Source organism: Heterodontus francisci, chromosome 9, assembly GCF_036365525.1.
Source record: "Heterodontus francisci isolate sHetFra1 chromosome 9, sHetFra1.hap1, whole genome shotgun sequence".
Lineage (NCBI taxonomy): Eukaryota > Metazoa > Chordata > Chondrichthyes > Heterodontiformes > Heterodontidae > Heterodontus > Heterodontus francisci.
In genome coordinates, this window is record NC_090379.1 from 45,313,275 (window position 1) to 45,338,396 (window position 25,122).

Here is a 25,122-nt window from a genome sequence, read left to right on the forward strand (position 1 = left end):
TGCGTTGCCACTTTCAGTGACCTGTGGACTTGTACGCCCAGATCTCTCTGCCTGTCAATACTCCTAAGGGTTCTGCCATTTACTGTATACCTCCCACCTGCAATAGACCTTCCAAAATGCATTACCTCACATTTGTCCGGATTAAACTCCATCTGCCATTTCTCCGCCCAAGTCTCCAACCGATCTATATCCTGCTGTATCCTCTGACAGTCCTCATCATTATCCGCAACTCCACCAACCTTTGTGTCGTCCGCAAACTTACTAATCAGACCAGCTACATTTTCCTCCAAATCATTTATGTATACTACAAACAGCAAAGGTCCCAGCACTGATCCCTGCGGAACACCACTAGTCACATCCCTCCATTCAGAAAAACACCCATCCACTGTTACCCTCTGTCTTCTGTGACTGAGCCAGTTCTGTATCCATCTTGCCAGCTCACCTCTGATCCCGTGTGACTTCACCTTTTGCACCAGTCTGCCATGCGGGACCTTGTCAAAGGCTTTACTAAAGTCCATATAGACAACATCCACTGCCCTTCCTTCATCAATCATCTTCATCACTTCCTCAAAAAACTCAATCAAATTAGTAAGACACTACCTCCCCTTCACAAAACCATGCTGTCTCTCGCTAATAAGTTCGTTTGTTTCCAAATGGGAGTAAATCCTGTCCCGAAGAATCCTCTCTAATAATTTCCCTACCACTGACGTAAGGCTCACCGGCCTATAATTTCCTGGGTTATCCTTGCCACCCTTCTTAAACAAAGGAACAACATTGGCTATTCTCCAGTCCTCTGGGACCTCACCTGTAGCCAATGAGGATGCAAAGATTTCTGTCAAGGCCCCAGCAATTTCTTCCCTTGCCTCCCTCAGTATTCTAGGGTAGATCCCATCAGGCCCTGGGGACTTATCTACCTTAATGCTTTGCAAGACACCCAACACCTCCTCCTTTTTGATAATGAGATGACTGACACTATCTGCACTCCCTTCCCTAGGCTCATCATCCACCAAGTCCTTCTCCTTGGTGAATACTGATGCAAAGTATTCATTTAGCACCTCACCCATTTCCTCTGGCTCCACGCATAGATTCCCAACTCTGTCCTTGAGTGGGCCAACCCTTTCCCTGGTTACCCTCTTGCTCTTTATATATGTATAAAAAGCTGTGGGATTTTCCTTAATCCTGTTTGCCAATGACTTTTCATGACCCCTTTTAGCCCTCCTAACTCCTTGCTTAAGTTCCTTCCTACTAGCTTTATATTCCTCAAGTGCTTCATCTGTTCCTAGCCTTCCAGCCCTTACAAATGCTTCCTTTTTGATGGCTCACAATATCCCGTGTTATCCAAGCTTCCCGAAACTTGCCAAACTTGTCTTTCTTCCTCACAGGAACATGCTGGTCCTGGATTCTAATCAGCTGACGTTTGAAAGACTCCCACATGTCAGATGTTGATTTACACTCAAACAGCCGCCCACAATCTAAATTCTTCAGTTCCTGCCTAATATTGTTATAATTAGCCTTCCCCCAATTTAGCACCTTCACCCGAGGACTACTCTTATCCTTATCAACAAGTACCTTAAAACTTATGGAATTATGGTCACTGCTCCCAAAATGCTCCCCCACTGAAACTTCGACCACCTGGCCGGGCTCATTCCCCAATACAAGGTCCAGAATGGCCCCATCCCTAGTTGGACTATCTACATACTGTTTCAAGAAGCCCTCCTGGATGCTCCTCACAAATTCTGCCCCATCCAAGCCCCTAGCACTAAGTGAGTCCCAGTCAATATTGGGGAAGTTAAAATCACTACAACCCTGTTACCTTTACATCTTTCCAAAATCTGTCTACATATCTGCTCCTCTACCTCCCGCTGGCTGTTGGGAGGCCTGTAGTAAACCCCCAACATCGTGACTGCACCCTTCCTATTCCTGAGCTCCCCCCATATTGCCTCGCTGCATGACCTCTCTGAGGTGTCCTCCCGCAGTACAGCTGTGATATTCTCCTTAACTAGTAATGCAACTCCCCCACCCCTTTTACATCCCCCTCTATCCCGCCTGAAGCTTCTAAAGCCTGGAACATTTAGCTGCCAATCCTGCCCTTCCCTCAACCAAGTCTCTGTAATAGCAACATCATCATATTTCCAAGTACCAATCCAAGCTCTAAGTTCATTTGCCTTACCTGTCATACTTCTTGCATTGAAACAAATGCACTTCAGACCACCAGTCCCGCTGTGCTCAGCAACATCTCCCTGCCTGCTCTTCCTCTTAGTCCTACTGGCCTTATTTACTATGTCCTCCTCATTTACTTCACTAGAGTCCTACTGCTCTGGTTCCCACCCCCCTGCCACACTAGTTTAAACCCTCCCGAGTGACGCTAGCAAACCTTGCAGCCAGGATATTAGTGCCCTTCCAGTTTAGATGCAACCCGTCCTTCTTGTACAGGTCCCATCTGTCCCTGAAGAGAGCCCAATGGTCCAAATATCTGAAACCCTCCCTTCTACACCAGCTGCTCAGCTACGTGTTTAGCTGCACTATCTTCCTATTTCTAGCCTCATGGCACAGGGAGTAATCCAGAGATTACAACCCTAGAGGTCCTGTTTTTTAACCTAGGCTCATTATAAATTTGTGAAATCCAATTCTTCATAACTACTTTAGGATTTTATGAATGATTATGTTCCTTCTGGGAGATGTACGTACGATAACAACAACATTGTGAAAATGTGTAGGAATACCTCCAGATTCAAGAAAACACAGCAGTATAAAGTTTAGTTTCATTACATCAGAATTATCTTCTTTTTAATTGAAAATGTAATCTATATTCATAACGTTATCATTAGTACCATTGAATGTATTAGGGGTCGAACATCCTGGCCATTCTGGTGCTCTGCTGGAACATTAGGCCAGAAATCAGATATACCAGGTCACAGCCTTATTTAGGGGATTCTGTGTGCCTTGGAAGAATTGAAGTCTTCACCTGCTCCTTCCAACGCTGATGAAAGATGAGGGGGTTGGTCATGATTGGGATTGGGCCCACGGAGAGTTTCCACACATCAGGGATCCTGTTTAGGATCTTTTTTTTGAAAATATCTTTGAAAACTCAACGTCTTTCCTCGGGGATCCTGTTTAGGATCCCTGAGGAAAGACGTTGAGTTTTCAAAAATATTTAAATGCATGGTCCCAAAGAAAAAAAAAGTCCACTGGGAGAACTTTACCATTCTTCCCAGGGTTCTCGACAACCTCTTTTCGGAAAGCCACTCTATGCCATTTGCCCTCCCCCTGACTCCACAAACTTTGACAGCATCAGTGGCAAATGTCCCAGATGGATACATCCCAAAATTTATGGCAGGATATGTCCTCTTTCCCCACCCCTGCGGATTTTCAGACCCTTTACTGTTCTACTACAAATATTGGTTGAGGAGGAAAGATTGTGCATTTTATATAGTACCTTTCGTGACTTCAGGACATCGCAAAGTGCTATACAGCCAACAAAGTACTTCTAAAGTGTAGTCACTGCTGTAGTGCAGTGAAACAAGATAGCCATCTTGCACAAAGCAAGGTCTTACAGGTCAAGTCAAAATGTATTATCATCGCACCATTTGCTTGTGATATTATGAAAATATTGAACAAGATTCATCTCCCTCCCAAATAAAAGATGTTCTCAAATCACCTTTTATCATATTTTGGAATAAGATGCACTAAAAATGGTTCACAGAGTTGGGATAAATGCATGATGTTGAGAATTATCTCCAAGTTGCTTTTCACTGAGAGCTGTATCAATGGTGCATGATTCCAGCCACACAAGAAACCACCCTCTCAGTACAGATGAAGCACAGAATCCCTAAAGATATGCTTACAGCTGAGAATAAATTGACAAGTAATTGTCTGTCCAGATGGAAAGAGCTGAATACGTGCTAATTACTGTGAACAGGAAGCTGAGTCATCAGTTATTGTAGTATAATGTAATATCGGGTTGTTACGGGGCAGAATATGTAAATAATCTGTTAGTGTCATCACAGGAAGTCATGTACCAGAGATTGTATCGAACCTCGTGTCGAGTGAAAGCCGTAGATATCGGATGAATGTAAATAAACTCCTGTTCCTGTAACTGTCAATCTCTCAGATATTCTGTTATTAAACTAATCAGCATATTAGTGTTATAACTTGGATGTGGCTTAAAAAGGTATACAAAAGTAGGCAGTATTTGCTAATGTATAGAGTGATTGCAGAACAGAGTGCAAAGTTGAGAATTTGGTGTAGGGGGGAAGGAGGTGCTGCTTTTTGCTTCCAATATGGGTGGTTTATGTAAGCGCGTGACAGTAAATATTTTAAAGTTTTGTACAATGCTTAGTACAAGTTAGTGTTTAGGAAAATAACAATAACTTACAATAAACCAAAAATTATATATAAACTAGCAGACATCTTCAAAACATTTATGGTCAAATTAGTATACTTAACCAATTCCATCATCTCATCACCCCTCCCATGCCATTCCATCCTTCCCATGCCACCCTCCATTGTCATATTCTCGCTCCCATGCCATCCCCATCCCATGCTATTCCAACCCTCCCGTGCCACCCTCCCTTCCATGCTATTCCCTCCCTCCCATGCCATTCCATCCTTCCCTTGCCACTGCTCCTGTGTCATTCCTATCCCATGCCAACTTTCCAATGCCATCCCCTCACTCCCATGTTTAGTTTAGTTTAGAGATACAGCACTGAAACAGGCCCTTCAGCCCACTGAGTCTGTGTTGACCATCAACCACCCATTTATACTAATCCTACACTAATCCCATATTCCTACCACATCCCCACCTGTCCCTATATTTCCCTACCACCTACCTATACTAGGGGCAATTTATAATGGCCAATTTACCTATCAACCTGCAAGTCCTTTGGCATGTGGGAGGAAACCGGAGCACCCGGAGGAAACCCACGCAGACACAGGGAGAAGTTGCAAACTCCACACAGACAGTACCCAAAATTGAACCCAGGTCGCTGGAGCTGTGAGGTTGCAGTGCTAACCACTGCGCCACTGTGCCGCCCATCCCATGCTAACTTTCTGATGCCATGCCTTCCCTCCCATACCATCCCATGTTATCCCTCTCATGCCACCACATTTCTATATTATTGCTGTTGGGCTACCCTTACCTTCTGCTGTTTTTCTCCTCCATCGACAAGGGGTGATTTGATCAAAGTTTTCAATATACTCAGGGGAACAGATAGGGTAGATAGAGAGAAACTATTTCTGCTGGTTGGGGAATCTGGGACTAGAAGGCATAGTCTAAAAATTAAAGCAAGGCCTTTCAGGAGTGAAATTAGGAAACATTTCTGCACACAAAGGATGTTAGAAAATTGGACTCTCTTCCATAAACAAGAATTGATGCGAGATGAATAGTAAATTTTAAATCTGTGTTTGATGGAATTTTGTTATCCAAGGGTATTAAGGGATTTGGGAAAAAGGCAGGAGTTCAGTCATAGGTCAGCCACAATCTCATTGAATGGCGGAACAGGCTTGGGGGGCTAAATGGCCTACTCGTGTTCCTACAGGGTGGTAACAGGACCTGCGCAGTCCAAAATGGCAGATTGCATGCCAAATCGGCATTGGAGGCTCTTCAACGCCATGACCTGTCTACTACACTTGTCTCCGCATGCCCGCACTAGCGCCTGTACAGTCAGGGCCAGCTGCACAGACTGTGCTGGAAGTGGCCAGAAATATTCTGGCCGACATTTCTTCATTTTGTGCTTTCGTGGCGGTGGCACCAGCAGTGCTACAAAACCAAATTGCGTAGCCTAAGTCTTACAATCCTGAAGATATGAAAAGTGAAAGTTTTTTTGCAGAGTTTTTACATTTCAATAAATTGCCTCTCTTTTAAAATTAGGCACCATTGTCTGCAACCTGAAAGAATTCCTGCTAATGGCATGCCATTTAGCCGCATTTCTTTTATTTGCATGTTTTTCTTGTAGTAATTACTGGTTGTCTATATAGTAGAAGGAAGTGTCGTGCTTCTACATTTTGGAATGTTAAAAGTGATGTGCAGGATAGTCTCTGTGATTTCTAATGCCATAACGACTTTAAGTATTATATATGCAGTACCATTTGAAGCAAATAAAAGCAAAATACTGCAGATGCTGGAAATCTGAAATAAAAACAAGAAACGCTGGAAATACTCAGTAGGTCTGGCAGCATCTGTGGAGAGAGAAGCAGAGTTAATGTTTCAGGTCAGTGACCCTTCTTCAGAACCATCTGAAGCAAGTTCTGTTGATGGCCGGCACAGACATGATGGACCGAAAGACCTGTTTCTGTGCTGTATAACTCTATGACTCTATGACTACATCACTTCCTGTGATGACACTAACAGATTATTTACATATTCTGCCAGTAACAATCCTATATTACATTATACTACAAGAACTGATGACTCAGCTTCCTGTTCACAGTAATTCAATCAGTTACGTTTGATTGACAGTTAATTGCCAGTCCCAATCACTTCCAGCTGAACCTGGGTTCAGCTACACGAGGAACTCCCCCCTTCCCGCCCTCTCCTCAGCAAGTACTATTTAAAGGGATAACCATGCAACATACAGATGAAGTGCTTTTGACTTTCTTTTGCTTAAGTAGAGTCAGTGGATGTAGCGCATTGAGTATTATTGGACGTGTTTTGAAAACTTTTAGATCTAAAAGGTGTTGGATTTGACCAGGAGGTCAGAGGAATTGGAAGACCTGTCAGGAGAAAGTCTGCTTCAGTAATGGGGGCTACAGCTGCAGTACCTCATGCCTGCAATATGACTTGGAGATGGAGCACAGGCAGCAGAGAGAGGAAGCTGTGCCCAATGGAATGAGGAGGAGTGTTCTCAATAAGAGTCTTTAGAAAGCTCTTCTCCTTCCTCCACTTCAACCAGGAACAGTGTCTGAGATGCCTACATTTCACCAAGGCAGTAGTGACTGAACGTTGCCTACTTTTACAACTGGACCTGCAGCCACACAGCAGGGCAAGGACTGGGCTACCAGTGGCTGTCAAGATGACTATTGTCCTCAGTTTCTATGCCTCAAGATCCTTCCTTGTGGGAGCTAATGACACTCGCATCATTTCACAGTTTGCTGTGCATCGCTGCAGTGGGGGGGTGGGGGTGGTGAAAGAGGCCTTGTACATGAGAAGGGACTTCATAGTCTTCTCTCTTATCAAAGAGGAGCAGGCATATGACTTTGCCAGGCTGGCTGGATTCCCAATGGTGCAGGGTGCAATCGACTGCATGCATGTGGCTCTGCGGGCCCCACATGTTAGCAGGGAGATGTAGTGCAACCACAAGGGCTGCCCTTCCATTAACATGTACTTGGTGTGCAATCTTGCTCAGAAGATTCTGTTGGTAAATGTCCACTATTCTGGCAGCAGCCACGGTGCATTCATCCTCTCCCAGTCAGCCGTGCCAACCACCTTAGGCCCACCATGAAGAACCAGAAGCTGGGTGGCAAGGGATACCCACTGTACACCTGGCTCCTCTCTGCCACCTTACCACACATGGTCAGCACACCTACAAGGAGAGCCATGCAACCACCAGGAGCATCGTGGAGCAAACCATTGGTATGTTAATGGCGTGCTGAAAGACAAAGCGTTAGTGCGGAGAGGGTGTTAATTGCCAGAAAAATGAATAGCCCTGGCCCAAAGCATATATATGAAAAAAAAACAGTGGATAGGTAGAGTAGAAAGAAACTAAACAAACTAAAATAAAATAAACAAATAAAAAAGAAAAAGAAAAAAGAAAAAGTACCTAAATAAAATAAAATAAAAATAATAATAAAAAGGGGGGCTAACACTTTGTCTTTCACCACACCATTAACATGCTGTTTGCCTTTGCTCCATGACCTTCTGGTCAGTTATTCTCTGTGACCTTGTCCTATCAACACCTTCTCTTTAGTTATCTCTTGCCCCACCCCCGCTTTACTTGCTTAAAACCTATTACATTTCTAATATCTGCCAGTTCTGATGAAGGGTCACTGACCTAAAATGTTAACTCTGCTTCTCTCTCCACAGATGCTGCCAGACCTGCTGAGTATTTCCAGCATTTCTTGTTTTTATTTCAGATTTCCAGCATCTGCAGTATTTTGCTTTTATCTCAGTGTGCATGTTCATTAATATTCTCCTGAATCATAGAAGTCCTCATATGAGTTCCCTACAGCAGAATTCATCTGCGACCTTGCCCTCCAGTGAGCTGGCACACAAACTATCGTTTCCGCCTGGCCTTGTTGCAACCCATTCACGCTGGTGATTCACCATCCGCTGATCCTAACTCAAAACTAAGGTACGCACAGTGCCAGTAGCTGAGCTGGTGGCTGCGTCAGATCAAGTGACAGTGTTCTTTCATCAGAGGTCTGGCATTGCTCTCGCCCTTCATGATGAGGTTACTCTGGCTTGCCAGGTGGAAAATCTTGGATATCTGAGAGATGGGGTGAGGGAAGGGGCGTGGGATGGAGAGCAAGAGGTCCATGGTCACGCCATCTGTAGCTTGCACTTCATGCCAGATAGCAGGATAAGGGTGAAGTGGAATTTAAGAGCCATAAGGAACAAACATACCATCATCCTGAATGTTCTCAGCGATGCCGGATGCAACGGTCTGTCACAGTCAGCCTCATGATGCAGAGCACCACTTCCTCCAAAGGGCTCAGGAGTTACAGGTACATCTGTTCCCCACCGGTTCTCTGCTGCCCCCTGCGGTTATGCATGACCTCATCCTCCAAGAAAAAGGGAAGAATGTCAGTGAGTGTGTTACAATGTTTTTGGGTGATGTGCCTGCCATAGCTGAATAGCTGGATGTACGTGGAAGCTGTGAAAGGTGGGTGTGAAGCTGGCAGCATTGGTTAAGTGTGTGAGCCTGAGGTAGAGTATCTGAATGTTAGGCATGAGTCCTAAATGCTGACAGGGCTGTGGTGCATTGAGCAGCATGAGAAGTTGGTGGTGAGGTGGATAGGAGATGTCATGTGCAGATGCATTCACTGACCTTGACCACCCACGTGAGGGGATTAAACTTTTTCTGACATTGCAACCAGGTCTTCAGGGCCAGACTCCAGGAATCCACCTCCCTGACCACCTGCTGTCATTCCGTTCACATGGTATACCTTGAGGGCTTCCTGGCTCCCTGTAGAAACATCTCTCCTCCCTTTGACCTCCATCACTAAGTCCTCCAGCACTGCATTTGAAAACCTGGGAGCCCTCTGGCCTGTTACTCCATTTGCCACCCTTTACCTTCCACCAAAGCCTTCCTGAGATTGTTCAAGCAGCTCCTGTAGCTCCCTTTTAATAGGTGCAGGCTAGCTGAAGAGGCAGCCTCTCATCAATGTATTTCACACTGGGCTGCACTCTGCAATCATATAGATGAACAGGCAGCACAAAGTTTGTGTGCTGTTTGTATAATTGCCTTTCAGACTGATCGATTGTTTTCAAAGACTCCCCAGGCTGATCGAGGCAGTGCCATTACAGAAGGCGCCTGACATCAAAAAGCGCGGGAATCTTCCATTCAAGCAGCCTGCAGCTAAAGCTATAAAAAGAAACCATCAAACTACTCAAATGCTGCAGAACCTTCACTCACTCAGCTGAAGTTTAAAAAACATTAAATCACTCAAGTGTGAAAAGCTTCAATTCACTCAAAGTTTCAAAAAAAATAGAAAACCACTCGAGCGTGAAGAATTGCCTATTGAAAGGCTGTATAAACAAACTCCAGCAGAGAACAAAGCCCTTGAAATGCCTATTGCACAACTGTGTAAACAGACAGACTACAGTGCTGGAAGCTAGATAAACAGACAAGTACTACTAGACACTTGCTCCTGTCAATCAAAGCAGCCAAGAGAGTTTTGTTTATAAAGGGGAAACAGTACAGACTCACAGAATAAGTCTTAAAGCAAGTTTTAAGCAAATGAACAGCAGGAAGATGGATACTAAATTTCCCAGCATGAACTGGAAGGCCATGGATATCCTATTCGAGTTCCAACTTTTCAAACAAAGAATAGAGTTATGCTTTTCTGACCAAGCGACTGTAGAACCAGAAAAGCAAGCTGTAAAAATTCTAGTAACAGTTGGAAATGAGGGATTACGCAGAATCAATACCTCAAGCATATCGGAAGAGGACCAGAAAGATCCCGCAAAGATATGCAAAGTGCTAGAAGATCAGCTCTGATTACGAGTGAATTTTAGAATTCACCACATGGAATGCAACAGCCACAGGAATCAATAGATCAGTTCATCAGTAAATGCCGTAGTAAGGGCAATGAATGCAATATTTCTGAAGCTGAGCTGTCGGACCGAATAATGGAGTTGGTGATTGTATCAACACCCATCGAAGCATTTCAGAAGGACCTTTTTGGGAAAAAGGTCACAGCATTGATGCACTGCTGGAAGATTGCAGGAAATACAAAGCCATTGTAGCTGGACAACAGCACCTGCAAGCACTAGATGGAGCCAACAGTATCAGCACTATAACCAGGTTGAAAAGGGCAAGCAAGCTGTGTGATAAGTGTGGTTGGTCCCACTCACCGTGAAATTGTCCTACATTTCGAGACCTGTGCCAGGCGGTAGTGCAAAAGGACACTGGGCCCATCTATGCAAGAAATATGCCTCCGAAGATGCAGCCAGAAGTCACAGTAGGATGCAAGCAAACAGAAGACAGGCCCAGCAACAGGGCAACAGCAGCAAGGAGAGCGCCAGAGACCTGTGTAAATGCAAGCCGATACACAAAGTCCAAAGTGAAACAGACCTGAGACAAGACTCAGAAGCAATTCTCAGTCAGAAGACGAACAGGCATTCCACATTGTGAACCTGACACACCATGCTGCAAAGTCAAACGACTGGAAGCTTTTGCCACTATTAATATCATGTGCCCAAAGAAAGCTGGCAAACATACACTCAGGGTCAAGATTAACACTGGTGCTAATGCAACTATCCCATCAGTCCGAATCCTGAAGGATGTGTACTGGAGTCTTTGGAATTCAATGATACAACCGACAACTGCCAAGTGATCTGCATAGAACAGGTCACCCATCCCTTGCAGTGGCACACTGACAATGCAATGCAGCTGTGGCAAGTCAGCATGGAAACCGCAAATATTCTACCTAGTAGACTCGAGCAGACCAGCAGTGGCAGGACTACTAGCGTGTAAGGACCTCAACACTGTGACCATCCAGGAGGTTACCAAGGTACTCGCAACAGTAGAAGAGACCAAGGGTACACGCATTCAGTTGGTCCACAACCTACAACAAATGTACCCGGACCAGTTCGACGTCATAGGAAATTTCAAATGAGACGTCACACTGCAGCTCAGAGAGGATGCAATTCCGTCAATCGATCCTCCCAGAAAGTATTTGTGCACATACAGGAAAAGCGTAAACGCGAGTGAGATGACATGGAATGCAATGGCATCATCCATCGTGTGCATCATCACAAAGACTGGTGCAGCTCAATCACATGCGTACTGAAGAAGGATGGAGCAATCAGGGTGTGTCTAGATCCAAGGCAACTAAACCTCTCCCTAAAGAGATGCCTCCATAAGATTCCGACATTAGAGGAACTGAATCCCAAGTTTACAGGAGGCAAATTCTACTTCAAGTTCGATGCTAAACATGGATATTGGTCAGTCAACCTAGCTAAGGAATATCAACAAGTCAGCAGCTTCAGAACATTATTTGGAAGATGCTGTTTCCAGAGACTACACTTTGGCATATCTGTGAGTCAAGATCTGTTTCGGCAGCATACGGACAGATAATAGAAAACGTGGCTTGGCTGCATATGCATTGCCGATGAGATTGCGGTAAAGGGCAAAACCAAAGAAGAGCGTGATCGAAATCTTCATTCACTGATGGCAGTAGCTCGTCGCGAAGGGCTCATTTTTAACAGCAAGAAGTGCCAGGTGAATGTGAATCAGATCAATTTCTTTGGATCAATCTATTCAGGTCGCCGAATCCGTCCTGACCCAGGCAAAAGTTCATTCACGGGATGTGAGCATCGCTGACCAGGCCAGCATTTATTGCCCATCCCTAATTGCCCTTGAGAAGGTGGTGGTGAGCCGCCTTCTTGAACCGCTGCAGTCCATGTGGGGTAGGTACACCCACAGTGCTGTTAGGAAGGTAGTGCCAGGATTCTGACCCAGCGACAGTGAAGGAATAGCGATATAGTTCCAAGTCAGGATGGTGTGTGACTTGGAGGGGAACTTGCAGGTGGTGGTGTTCCCATGTATTTGCTGCCCTTGTCCTTCTAGTTGGTAGAGGTCGCGGGTTTGGAAGGTGCTGTCTAAGGAGCCTTAGTGCGTTGCTGCAGTGCATCTTGTAGATGGTACACACTGTGCCACCATGCGTTGGTGGTGGTGGGAGTGAATGTTTGTGGATGGGGTGCCAATCAAGTGGGCTGCTTTGTCCTGGATGGTGTTGAGCTTCTTGAGTGTTGTTGGAGCTGCACCCATCCAGGCAAGTGGAGAGTATTCCATCACACTCCTGACTTGTGCCTTGTAGATGGTGGACAGGCTTTGGGGAGTCAGAAGGTGAGTTACTCGCCGCAGGATTCCTAGCCTCTGACCTGCTCTTGTAGCCACGGTATTTGTATGGCTATTCCCAGTTCAGTTTCTGGTCAATGGTAGCCCCGAGGATTTTGATAGTGGGGGATTCAGCGATGGTAATGCCATTGAATGTCAAGGGGAGATGGTTAGATTCCCTCTTGTCGGAGATGGTCATTGCCTGGCACTTAAGTGGCAAGTAACATTCGCACCACACATCAGCCCGAGCCTGGATATTGTCCAGGTCTTACTGCATTTCTACACGGACTGCTTCAGTATCTGAGGAGTCGCGAATGGTGCTGAACATCCACACTTCTGACCTTATGATTGAAGGAAGGTCATTGATGAAGCAGCTGTAGATGGTTGGGCCTAGAACACTACCCTGAGGAACTCCAACACTGATGGCCTGGAGCTCAGATGATTGCCCTCCAACAACCACAACCATCTTCCTTTGCGCTAGGTATGACTCCAACCAGCAGAGAGTTTTCCTCCTGATTCCCATAGATTTCAGTTTTGCTAGGGCTCCTTGATGCCATACTTAGTCAAATGCTGCCTTGATGTCATGGGCAGTTACTCTCACCTCACCTCTTGAGTTCAGCTCTTTTGTCCATGTTTGAACCAAGGTCAGGAGCTGAGTGGCCCTGACAGAACCCAAACTGAGCGTCACTGAGCCGGTTATTGCTAAGCAAGTGCCGCTTGATGGCACTGTTGATGACACCTTCCATCAGTTTACTGATGATTGAGAGTAGGCCGATGGGGCAGTAATTGGCCGGGTTGGACTCGTCCTGCTTTTTGTGTACAGGGCATACCTGGGCGATTTTCCACATTGCAGGGTAAATGCCAGTGTTCTAGCTGTACTGGAACAGCTTGGTTAGGGGCATGGAAAGTTCTGGAGCATAGGTCTTCAGTACTATTGCTGGAATGTTGTCAGGGCCCATAGCCTATGCAGTATCTAGTGCCTTCAGTCGTTTCTTGACATCACGTGGAGTGAATCGAATTGGCTGAAGTCAGGCATCTGTGATGCTGGGGACTTCAGGAGGAGTCCGCGATGGATCATCAACTCGGCACTTCTGGCTGAAGATTGTTGCAAATACTTCAGCCTTGTCTTTCGCACTGATGTGCTGGGCTCCCCTATCATTGAGGAAGGGGATATTTGTGGAGCCACCTCTTCCAGTTAGTTGTTTAATTGTCCACCATCATTCACGGCTGGATGTGGCAGGACTGCAGAGCTTAGATCTGATCCATTGGTTATGGGATCGCTGAGCTCTATTGCTGCTTATGCAGTTTAGCACGCAGGTAGTCCTGTGTTTTATCTTCACCAGGTTGACACCTCATTTTGAGGTATGCCTGGTGCTGCTCCTGGCATGCCCTCCTGCACTCTTCATTGAACCAGGGCTCGTCTCCTGGCTTGATGGTAATGGTAGAGTGGGAGATATGCCGGGCCATGAGGTTACAGATTATGGTTGAGTACAATTCTGCTGCTGCTGATGGCCCACAGCACCTCATGGATGCCCAGTTTTGCATTGCTAGATCTGTTCACAATTTATCCTATTTAGCACGGTGGTAGTGCCACACAACATGATAAATGGTATCCTCAATGTGAAGGCGGGACTTAAAGTCCACAAGGACTGTGCGGTGGTCACTCCTACCAATACTGTCATGGATAGATGCATCAGCGGCAGGCAGATTGGCGAGGATGAGGTCAAGTATGTTTTTCCCTCTTGTTGGTTCCTTCAGAACCTGCCGCATACCCAGTCTAGCAGCTCTGTCCTTTGGGACTCTGCCAGCTCGGTCAGTAGTGGTACTACCAAGCCACTCTTGGTGATGGACATTGAAGTCCCCCACCTAGAGTGCACTCTGTGCTCTTGCCACCTTCAGTGTTTCCTCCAAGTGATGATCAACATGGAGGAGTACTGATTCATCAGCTGAGGGAGGGCGGTAGGTGGTAATCAGCAGGAGGTTTCCTTGTCTATGTTTGACCTGATGTCATAAGACTTCATGGGATCCGGAGTCGATGTTGAGGACTCCCAGGGCAACTCCCTCCCGACTGTATACCACTGTGCCACCACCTCTGGTGGGTCTGTCCTGTCGGTGGGACAGGACATACCCGGGGATGGTGATGGCGGAGTCTGGGTCATTGTCTGTCAGGTATGATTCCGTGAGTATGACTATGTCAGACTGTTGCTTGGGACAGCTCTCTGAACTTTGGCACAAGCCCCCAGATATCTGGAGGACTTTGCAGGGTCAATAGGTTTGGGTTTGCCGTTGTCGTTCCCGGTGCCTAGGTCAATGCCGGGTGGTCCATCCGGTTTCATTCTTTTTTATTGACTTCGTAGTGGTTAGATACAACTGAGTGGCTTGCTAGGCCATTTCAGAGGGCATGTAAGAGTCAACCACATTGCTGTGGGTCTGGAGTCACATGGAGGCCAGACCAGGTAAGGACAGCAGATTTCCTTCCCTAAAGGACATTAGTGAACCAGATGGGTTTTTACAACAATTGTTTCATGGCCAACATTACACTAGCTTTTAATTCCAGGCATATGCCTATCCCACAAGACAAGGAAGACCTCCAGAGATGTCTTGGATTTTTCAACTTCTTGGCACCATACAGTCCCCAAATTTCTCTGACAAAGCATCATCGCTGAGAGAGCTCTTAATGAAAGACATACTGTTTGTATGGCAGGGGGACCATCAACATATGTTTGAGTTTCTCAAACAAGCATTGTGAGCAGAAACCTGTACCCTGTAGTATTACAATCCAAGGAAGAAAACAACCCTGGAAGTCGATGCCTCACAGAAAAGGCATACAACCTACAGGATGGCAAACCAATTGCATTCGGGTACAAATGTTTATCTTCAGCACAGTCCAATTACTCAAACACAGAGCATGAAACACTTGCTCTGGTGTTTGGGATCACAAGGTTCCAGAGCTACATGTTCAGTAAGTAGTTCACTGTGGAAACTGACCACAAAGCATTGGAGCTGATCTGGCACAAACCATTGACAAGTGCACCACCTCGACTACAGCAGCTCTTAGGGAAAGCACAGGGGTACAACTTCGATGTCTGCTACGAACCAAAACGGTCACCTCAGATACGCTGAGCAGATTGCCACACTCGAGCAAGAATGAAGAATTCCACTAGATCTACAAGTGGACAGCATGGACATCGAGGTGGAAGATGTGCTCAAAATCGATTTATTGCATTTTGGTCAGCACAAATGTGACCAACTACAATCAGAAACAGCCAGTGAACAAGAGCGAACAAGATGACTGGCACGAGACACTGTTTATTGGCCAGGAATCAATAATGACATCAAAAGGTTAGTGAGGATGTGTGTGACATGCCAGAGCCAGCAGCCACAACAAAGAACTTCTACACCTTCACAAGATTCCGTCAGTCCCTTGGTCCAAAATCGCCACTGACCTATTTTCCATTAATGGAGAAGACTTTATCTTAGTCACTGAGTATTTCTCCAAATTTCCAATTGTCAGATAAGTAAAAGACACTTCAAGTCGGTCTTCACAGACACATTGAGTGCTTTATTCAGCCTATTCAGTGCACCTGATGAAATCATTTCTGACAATGGCCACAGTATGTGGGCAAACATTTCAGGAGCATGTGCGGCAAATGGGGCGTAAACCAACTGACTTCCTCACCACATTACCCTAGGTCTAATGGCCTCACCAAGCAAATGGTTTGCACAGTCAAAGCATTTATCCTAAAGTGCAGGACAATGAAACAAGATTTTCATGTTGCTATGCTCAACCTCAGAGTTACGCTTATGTTGCATCAGACAACATAAAAAGAATTCATTGCAAGTGCTGCCTGCCTCAACGGGACCAGGCACGAGGTAATTGTACATCGCGATCCCTGTGCCCAATATTGAGCCTCATCCAATGTTTTCCCCCAAATTTCTGTCAAGATCTTTACAATTATGAAAAGCACATCAGATTCAGAAAAAAACACATTAAAATGTGGAATTAACACTGATGCTGCAGTACAAAATATGCATTGTTGCAGGTGCGATTTAATCTTAAGTATGTTCCTGGATTCTGAGGTATATCATAGTTATATTGTTACCACCTGTATCTGGAGGCAGAACTGTATAGCACAGGAGGAACTGGAAAAACTGACAGGAAAATTACAAAGGTTCACTTTCAGAGGAACTGGTTTGAGAAACAAAATTAATAATTTAATTAGACTTTGAAACATATTCAATTCTATTCTTTAATACATGTAAAATTCACCAATGAAAGGTTTGCCATTTTACCACTCAGAGTAAAACAAAATGGTTATCCTTCCCCAAAACAGCAATGACCACAACTTAATTTTAACTAATTTTGTTACAATTTGTTGCATATCATTTCAATTTTTTTAAAGAAAGGATTGTTATGGATCTGGAGTTGACTGGGTGTCACTGTGACTGTTTTATTTTCAGGTAATGACAGTCATAAGTCTTAAATTGATATAATTTGGCCCCAATTTGCAACTTCCATTGGCATTAATTTTGTTTCATTTGGACCACAATAGTAAACATTGGCATAGAAATTTGTTCATGCTGGCCTGCCAACAGAAACTGGGTACAGGGAATGATTCCTGCACTGCATTGGATAGACCCAAGTGACACCCAACATTGAGGAAATGATTGGAAGAGAAGGGAGAGTGGTGATTAGAGATGAGGAGAGGTGGGAGTGTTCGGGAGTTAGAGGAAATGATCAGGAGGGGTCAAGCTGGAGTTAGTAATGGTCTTCGGCACTGCAGTGGAGCCAAGAGGACTTACCCTTTTGGTTTTGGTCTCCAACGGTCTTTCTAAGGAGATTAGGCCGCATGTAGACCACATTTGCTAAATGGAGCTGGCCGGGTAACAATTTTGCAAAGGGGGTCTCAAAAAGGCATTAGGCCTCTTATGCAGAGGGACCTAAAGCTTGTTTCAGGTGCGGGCCCCGGACACCTCTTTTCCCAGCTTTACCAATATGGAGAGTGGCACACTTCCAGTGCGGAATGTGCACCCATGTGCTATCTACCAGTATGGACAAATTTCTAAGCCAGTACCTTTTTAAAATTGGAATTGAGTAATAAGATGCAACATAACTCTTGGGGTTAGAGAAACTACGCCAGTTTTGCTCTTCTGTGGAGATTGGGACTGTAGAATACCTTCTGCTAATAATTTTAGCAAAGATGTCAGTGACTACAAAATATGATTCCCCATTTGGTACTCTTTCCAACTTATGCTATTAAATGACCGGCAGGTTTTACTTATACATGTATTGTGCACATATCAGTGATTTGTACTTCCACTGGTGGAACTTCTTTCTATTAAGGCAAATGGCTTCATGATGCACCTGTAACTCCCATTCCTCTTGATTGCACTTTCAATTTCTCAGCCTTTCCTCTCATCAAAGTTATTCACAGCACATGCTGGATTTCTGCCAAAGCATGATGCCTCTCTTCCCTTAGCCCCAGCATTTTTTAAATAAGTGTGCTAATATAATTCTGTCATGGTTTTCTTCCCTGAAATGTTGTTTGAAATTGGTCACAGAAACAATAACTCAGCACGCAAGTTTAAGTGGGTCAGAATGTGGTCGATGTCGGGGATATACATAGCAAACTTGCATTTTCTAGAAAATTAATCATAAAATGGCACTCGCTGCATAGCTAATGAATATCGCCGGTGAAAATGAATTATATTGGCCAGAATATAAGTTGTACTGTGCGAAAGCATATACATGATAAGGTACTGAATCAATTATAGACATTCTATAACTTCTGCAAGCTCCAGCTGCAAATATCCCTGAAAGGACATGCAGGATCACATCACGTGACATTGTGATCCATATTATTTTGTAATCAGAACATTAAATAATTAAATACTATATAATGCAAGGTTCACGTTATAAAACTTGATTATGCAATAGGTAATATCACTTTGTCATGCAGGCCCCCACCTGCCAAGAATGAGGCACATTAATTTCACCACATGGACATTAAATTTCAAATTGTTGCTGGGAAGAAAGCCTGTGACAAGGGGTTGCCAGGCCCTTGGCTGGAAAGACATTTTTGCATATTAACAGACAATGCTTGGAACAAAGGAGCTATCCCCCGCTCCAATACAATCCACAAACAGACGTGGTCAAACCAGTTAGACACATAACTAACCTGCTTGGCAGTCTAGGTTTTTTCTGAATTGTACAGTTTTGAACTGAGAGGCTGCAGAACGTTGTTTTGCTCCTGGATTGAAAAGACCTCTCGTGGCTGGCTCGCCACAGCCTCTCCTGTTTGCTCCCATCTCTTTCGCATGGAACTCCAAAACCCACTGAAGACACATGAACCCCAAGAGAGAAAAGTTTCCTACAGTGAACAAGGTTTAAGACAAATACTGGGCCCCAACGAAAAGCAAGATCTACGTACAATCAAGGACTCTACAGCGAACTTGAAGCACAGTAACAAAAAACCCTCTTTAGAGATTGCCTCAAACTTTTCCACTTTATTTTTCTTCTGCTCTTTCTGTCCCTTTCTGCATGTGTGCATCACGTATGCATGCTAGCCTGGACATGTTGTGTATCCGTAGGCGTTAACCAAATTAGAGTTTAAGTTTAAGTTTAATAAATTTCAATCTTTCTTCTTTAAACCTAAGAAAGCTTATGTGTGTTGGTTTCTTTGCCTTATAATTGGAAAGCGGTGAACAAGGATTCACCAAGGGGGAGCTAAAAACATGGTGTGCTTAAAATTAAACCCTGTTACAGTACCCTAGACAGTACCCTGTTACCCTAGACCTCTTTCTCACCTGGTCATAACAACTTACTGAAGTAAATAATTTGCACTATGGCTAAAATAGCTCATTTGTGCTTGTTACGATTAAGGCGTGAGGAGTGCACTATTTATTCTAGTTCCACTTCTCCACGGGTCACAACATAAATTTAGATTTTCTCATTTACTGATACGGTCAATCATAGACTCTATTTTTATCCCAGAATAAAACACACCAACCAGGTTTCTTTAATAAACAACAAAATTATCAGTTTATTATAAAACAAGTCTTAACCAGTAATGAAGCAAAGCATAAACACACAGATTGAAATATAAAAGTTCTCTTTTTACCATGGCCCCTCACACTCACACACATACACCAGTTAACTAGAATAATAAAAGGGATTGCTGTTTCAAGCTCTGTTACAAAAAAAGACAAAAAAATATTAGACTGAATACTTGCTCATTCTTGAAGGAAAAACAGATGAGATATGTTGTGTTCCAAAATTGGCTTACAGTCTAGCTTCCAAGTTAGAACATTAGAACATTACAGCGCAGTACAGGCCCTTCGGCCCTCGATGTTGCGCCGACCTGTGAAACCATCTGACCTACACTATTCCATTTTCATCCATATGTCTATCCAATGACCACTTAAATGCCCTTAAAGGTGGCGAGTCTACTACTGTTGCAGGCAGGGCGTTCCACGCCCCTACTACTCTCTGAGTAAAGAAACTACCTCTAACATCTGTCCTATATCTATCTCCCCTCAACTTAAAGCTATGTCCCCTTGTGTTTGCCATCACCATCCGAGGAAAAAGACTCTCACTATCCACCCTATCTAACCCACTGATTATCTTATATGTCTCTATTAAGTCACCTCCCCTCCTCCTTCTCTCCAACGAAAACAACCTCAAGTCCCTCAGCCTTTCCTCGTAAGACCTTCCCTCCATACCAGGCAACATCCTAGTAAATCTCCTCTGCACCCTTTCCAAAGCTTCCACATCCTTCCTATAATGCGGTGACCAGAACTGCACGCAATACTCCAGGTGAGGTCTCACCAGAGTTTTGTACAGCTGCAGCATGACCTCGTGGCTCCGAAACTCGATCCCCCTACTAATAAAAGCTAACACACCATATGCCTTCTTAATGGCCCTATTAACCTGGGTAGCAACTTTCAGGGATTTATGTACCTGGACACCAAGATCTCTCTGTTCATCTACACTACCAAGAATCTTCCCATTAGCCCAGTACTCTGCATTCCTGTTACTCCTTCCAAAGTGAATCACCTCACACTTTTCCGCATTAAACTCCAAGTGCACATAGACAGATGACTGGGATCTTTTAGAACAGTTCTTTTCAGGCAGCATTGAGAATTAATTTAGCAGGCTTTTCTTCAAAGACAGGAGATGAGATGAGTTGACACAGTGGACTTCTCAGTGTCTTTTAGCGAGGTGCTGGAAAGCTGAGCTGGGTTGTGGTCTTTCTCCTTGAGAACTATCTTCTCTCCTTGGAAGTTCTCTCCCTTTTTTCTTCTTCTCCTCTTCTCCTGCAGGCTGAGCTGAGCTGGGGTTCTGTCCTTCAGGCTAAATTTTAAAAACTCCAACCCCTTTTCAAACAGTTCATTCCCAACTCAAAACAATTCAAAAGTGCAACCGGAAACAGAAAGTCCACCTTCTGAACCTGTCACTTCTCTGTAGTTACCACGGTTTCTGTTCTATTTTTAACTTAAGTCATGTGACAACCAGTGAATGTTGTCAAACCAGTTCTTTCAGTGTTCTCTTGATGACCATCTTGAAAAAAAAACTGGTCCAACATTTCTTCAGTTTGACTATGAATCCTTAAAAAAATATTTTTAACAAAAACAGAAGCATTTTGTAACAGTGCTAAATATCACAGAATCACAGAATTGTTACAGCGCAGAAGGAGGCCATTTGGCCCATCGTGTCTGCACCGGCTCTCCAAATGAGCAATTCACCTAATACTCATGATTTTATGCAGCTGGTGCCATTCAATGGGTTTATAAATTTCAGTCTGCTATGTATATTTTATATATTCCACATTCTTCAGCACTTAAAGTTAAATGTAGACTTAAAGTCATAACGGCACAGAATGAGGCTATTTGGCCCATCAAGCCCATGCCTATTTTCTGTACAGCAATCCAATCAGTCTTATTCCCCAGCTCTATCCCCACAACCCTGTAAGTTTATTTCCCTCAAGAGCCCATCCAATTTCCTTTTGAAATAATTCATTGTCTCCACCTCCACCACCTTGTAGGCAGCGAGTTCCAGGTCATTACCACTCGCTGCGTAAAAACATTCTTCCTCACATCCCCTTTGCATCTCTTGCCCAAAACCTGAAATCCATGTCCCCTTGTTCTTGTACCATCAGCTAATGGGAATAGCTATTTTTTGTCTACTGTTACGGCCAGGAGAGAAAGGTGTCTAGGGGTCTCTTTCAGCCTTCACCTGGTCTTATTGTAACAGGGTTTAATTTTAAACACACTGTGTTTTGAGCTCCCCCTTGGTGAATCCTTGTTCACCACTTTCCAATTATAAAGCAAAGAAATGAGCATAAACAGGCTTTCTTAGGTTTAAAGAAGAAAAGTGAAATTTATTAAAACTTAAACTTAAATTCTAATTCGGTTACTGCCTACGGATGCACGCTGCGCCCGCCCCACGCTAGCATGCATTCGCGATATGCGCATGCAAATAGAGACAAAAAAGAACAGAAGAAAAAAATAGAGAGGTTTGAGGCAATATCGGAAGAGTTTCTTGTTACTGTGCTTCGCGCTCACTGTAGTCCTTTTGTAGGTAGTCTTGCTTTTCGTTGGGGCCCAGTATTCTTCTTAAACCTTGTTCACTCTAGGAGACTTTTCTCTCTTGGGGTTCATGTGTCTTCAGTTCTGTGAGAAAGAGATGAGCAGACAGGAGAGAGATGTTCTCAGTCCAGGAGAAAACAGCTTTCTGAGTTCAAATTCTCTGTGGCAAGTTCAAAATAAAAAACAACCTACAGCCAGTTAGTCATGTGGCTAAATTGGTCTGACCACGTCTGCTTGTGTATTCGGCCATCTTAGTAGTTAACCTGGAATGCTAGCCTCTCCAGCTTCAACGTCTGGTAATCAAAATTCCATTGTGGATTAAATTGGAGCAGGGAGTGGCCCCTTTGTCCTTTCCAAGCACTGTCTGTTACTATGCAAATGTCTTTCCAGTCAGGGGCTTGGCAACCCCATGTAATAGGCCTTCTTTTCTTCCCAGCAACAATTTTAAAATTTAATGTCCATGTGGTGAAATATCTGTGCCCTATTCTTGGCAGGTGGGGGCCTGCATGACACCTACCCTATCAAAACCTGTCAGAATCTTGTACACCTCTATCAAATCTCCTTTCAATCTCCTTTGCTCCAAGGAGAACAACCACAGCTTATCCAATCTAGCCTTGTAGCTAAAATCCCTCATCCCTGGAACCATTCTGGTAAATCTCCTCTGCACTGTCTCAAGGACCTTCACATCCTTCCTAAAGTGTGATGACCAGAACTAGACACAATACTCTAGTTGTTGCTGAACCAGAGCTTTAGAAATGTTAGCATAACCTCCCTTCTTCTGTACTCAATAACTCTATCTATGAAGTTCAAGATCTCATATGCTTTGCTAACTACTCTCAATATGTCCTGCTGCCTTTAAAGATCTATGCACCTGGACCCACAGGTCACTCTATCCCTGCACACTCTTTAGATCTGTTCCATTTAGTCAATATTGCCTCTCCCTATCCCTTTTGCCTCACATTTGTGAATCATCTCACATTTCTCTGTATTAAATTCCATCTGCCACTTGTCTGCCCATTCTGCTTGCCTATCTATGTTTTGCTGCAGTTAATTGGTATCATCTTCACTGAATGCCATACCTCCAAGTTTGGTATTATCGGCAAATTTTAAAATTTTACTCTGTATTCCAATATCCACGTCTTTTATGTATATCAAAAAAAGCAGTGGTCCTAACAATGGACCTCGGGGATCACCAGTGTCTACCATCCTCTAGTCTGAAAAACAACCATTTACCATGATTCACTGTTTTCTGTCCTTAAGCCAATTTTTTATTCAAGCTGACACTGATCATCATAGTCCATGAGCCTCAATTTTAGCCTTTTATGTGGTACTTTGCCAAAGGCTTTCTTAAACTCCATATGGACAACATACATTGCTTTTCCTTCATCAACCTTCTGTTACTTCATCAACAAATCAATTAGATTAGTCAAGCACAATCTGCCTTTTACAAATCCGTGCTGGCTCTCCTTAATTAACTCAAACCTCTTCAACAACTTGTTGATTTTTTTCCCTGATTGTTGTTTCTAAAACTTTACCCAACACAAATGTTAAACTGACCGGCCTGTACTTATTAGGAATGTCCTTACACCCTTTCTTGAATAAGGGTGTCACAGCTGCCACTCTCCAATCCTTTGGCACCTCCCCCATATCTAGGGAAGATTGGAAGATTATGCCAAGCCCCTCTGCTAGTTCCATTCCCACTTCCTTTAGAAATTTGGGATGCAAGCCACCTGGACTAAAGGGGTTATCTTAGGAGGTTGGGCTTGTATCCATTAGTGTTTAGAAGAATGAGAGGTGATCATATTGAAACATGTCAGATCCTAAGGAAACTTGACAGGGTGAATGCTGAGAGGATGTTTCCCCTGTGGGTGAGACTAGAACGCGGGGACAGAGTTTAAAAATTAAGAGTCTCCCATTTAAGACAGAGATGAGGAGGAACTTTTTTCTCAGAGGGTAATTAGTCTGGGGAATTCTCTTTCCCAGAGAGCAGTGGAGGCAGGGTCATTAAATAATTTTAAGGCTGAGTTAAATAGGTTCTTGACTGATAAGGGAGTCAAAGAATATAGGGGGTAGACAGGAAAGTAGAGTTGAGACCACAATCAGATCAGCCATGATCTTATCAAATGGCACAGCAGGCTCAAGGGGCCGAATGGCCTACTACTGCTCCTAATTTGTATGTTCCTATGGACCAGGCGACTTATCAACTCTATAGATAGCCAGCCTTTCCAGTATTTCCTGCCTATCAATTTTCACCTCATCCACTACCTCCACCATCTCTCCTTCTACCAATATTTTGTCAGCCTCCTCTTCCTTTGTAAACACTGATACAAAGTACTCGTTAAGTATCCTAGCCTGACCCTGTGCCTCTAAGCATACATTACCCTCTTTGTCCCTAATAGGCACCGCTCCACCTCTTACTACCCACTTACTATTTACATGCCTGTAGAAGATTTTTGGGTTCCCTTCTATGTGACTGCCATTCTATTCTCATATTCTCTCTTCATCAGTCATGTTTTCCTCTTCACCTCTCAACTTATTGTATTTGGCCTGGTTCTCCCTTGAAAAAACCTGGCATGCATCATACACCATCTTTTTTTGTTTCATCATATTCTTTATCTCCCTCATCATCCAAGGAGCACTGGCTTTGGTTCCCTTTTCTTTTGCCCTTGTTGGAATGTACCTGAAACATCTCCTGCTTAAAGATCACCATTGCTCCGTTACACTTTTTCCTGTCAATCTTTGGTTCCATTTTACCCTAGCTAGATCCGCTCTCACCCATTGAAGTTAGCCCTCTTCCAATTTAGATGTTCTACTTTATATTGTTCCTTGCTCTTCTCCATTGCTAATCTAAACTGTATGATACAATGATAACTCTTACCCAAGTGTTCCCCCACAGACACTTGGTCCACCTCATTCCACAGCACCAGATTCCAGTAAAGCCTTCTTCTTAATTGGACCAAGAACATACTGGTCAAGGAAGTTCTCCTGAACCCTTTTTAGAAATTCCTCCCCCTCCTTTCCCTTTACTCTAACA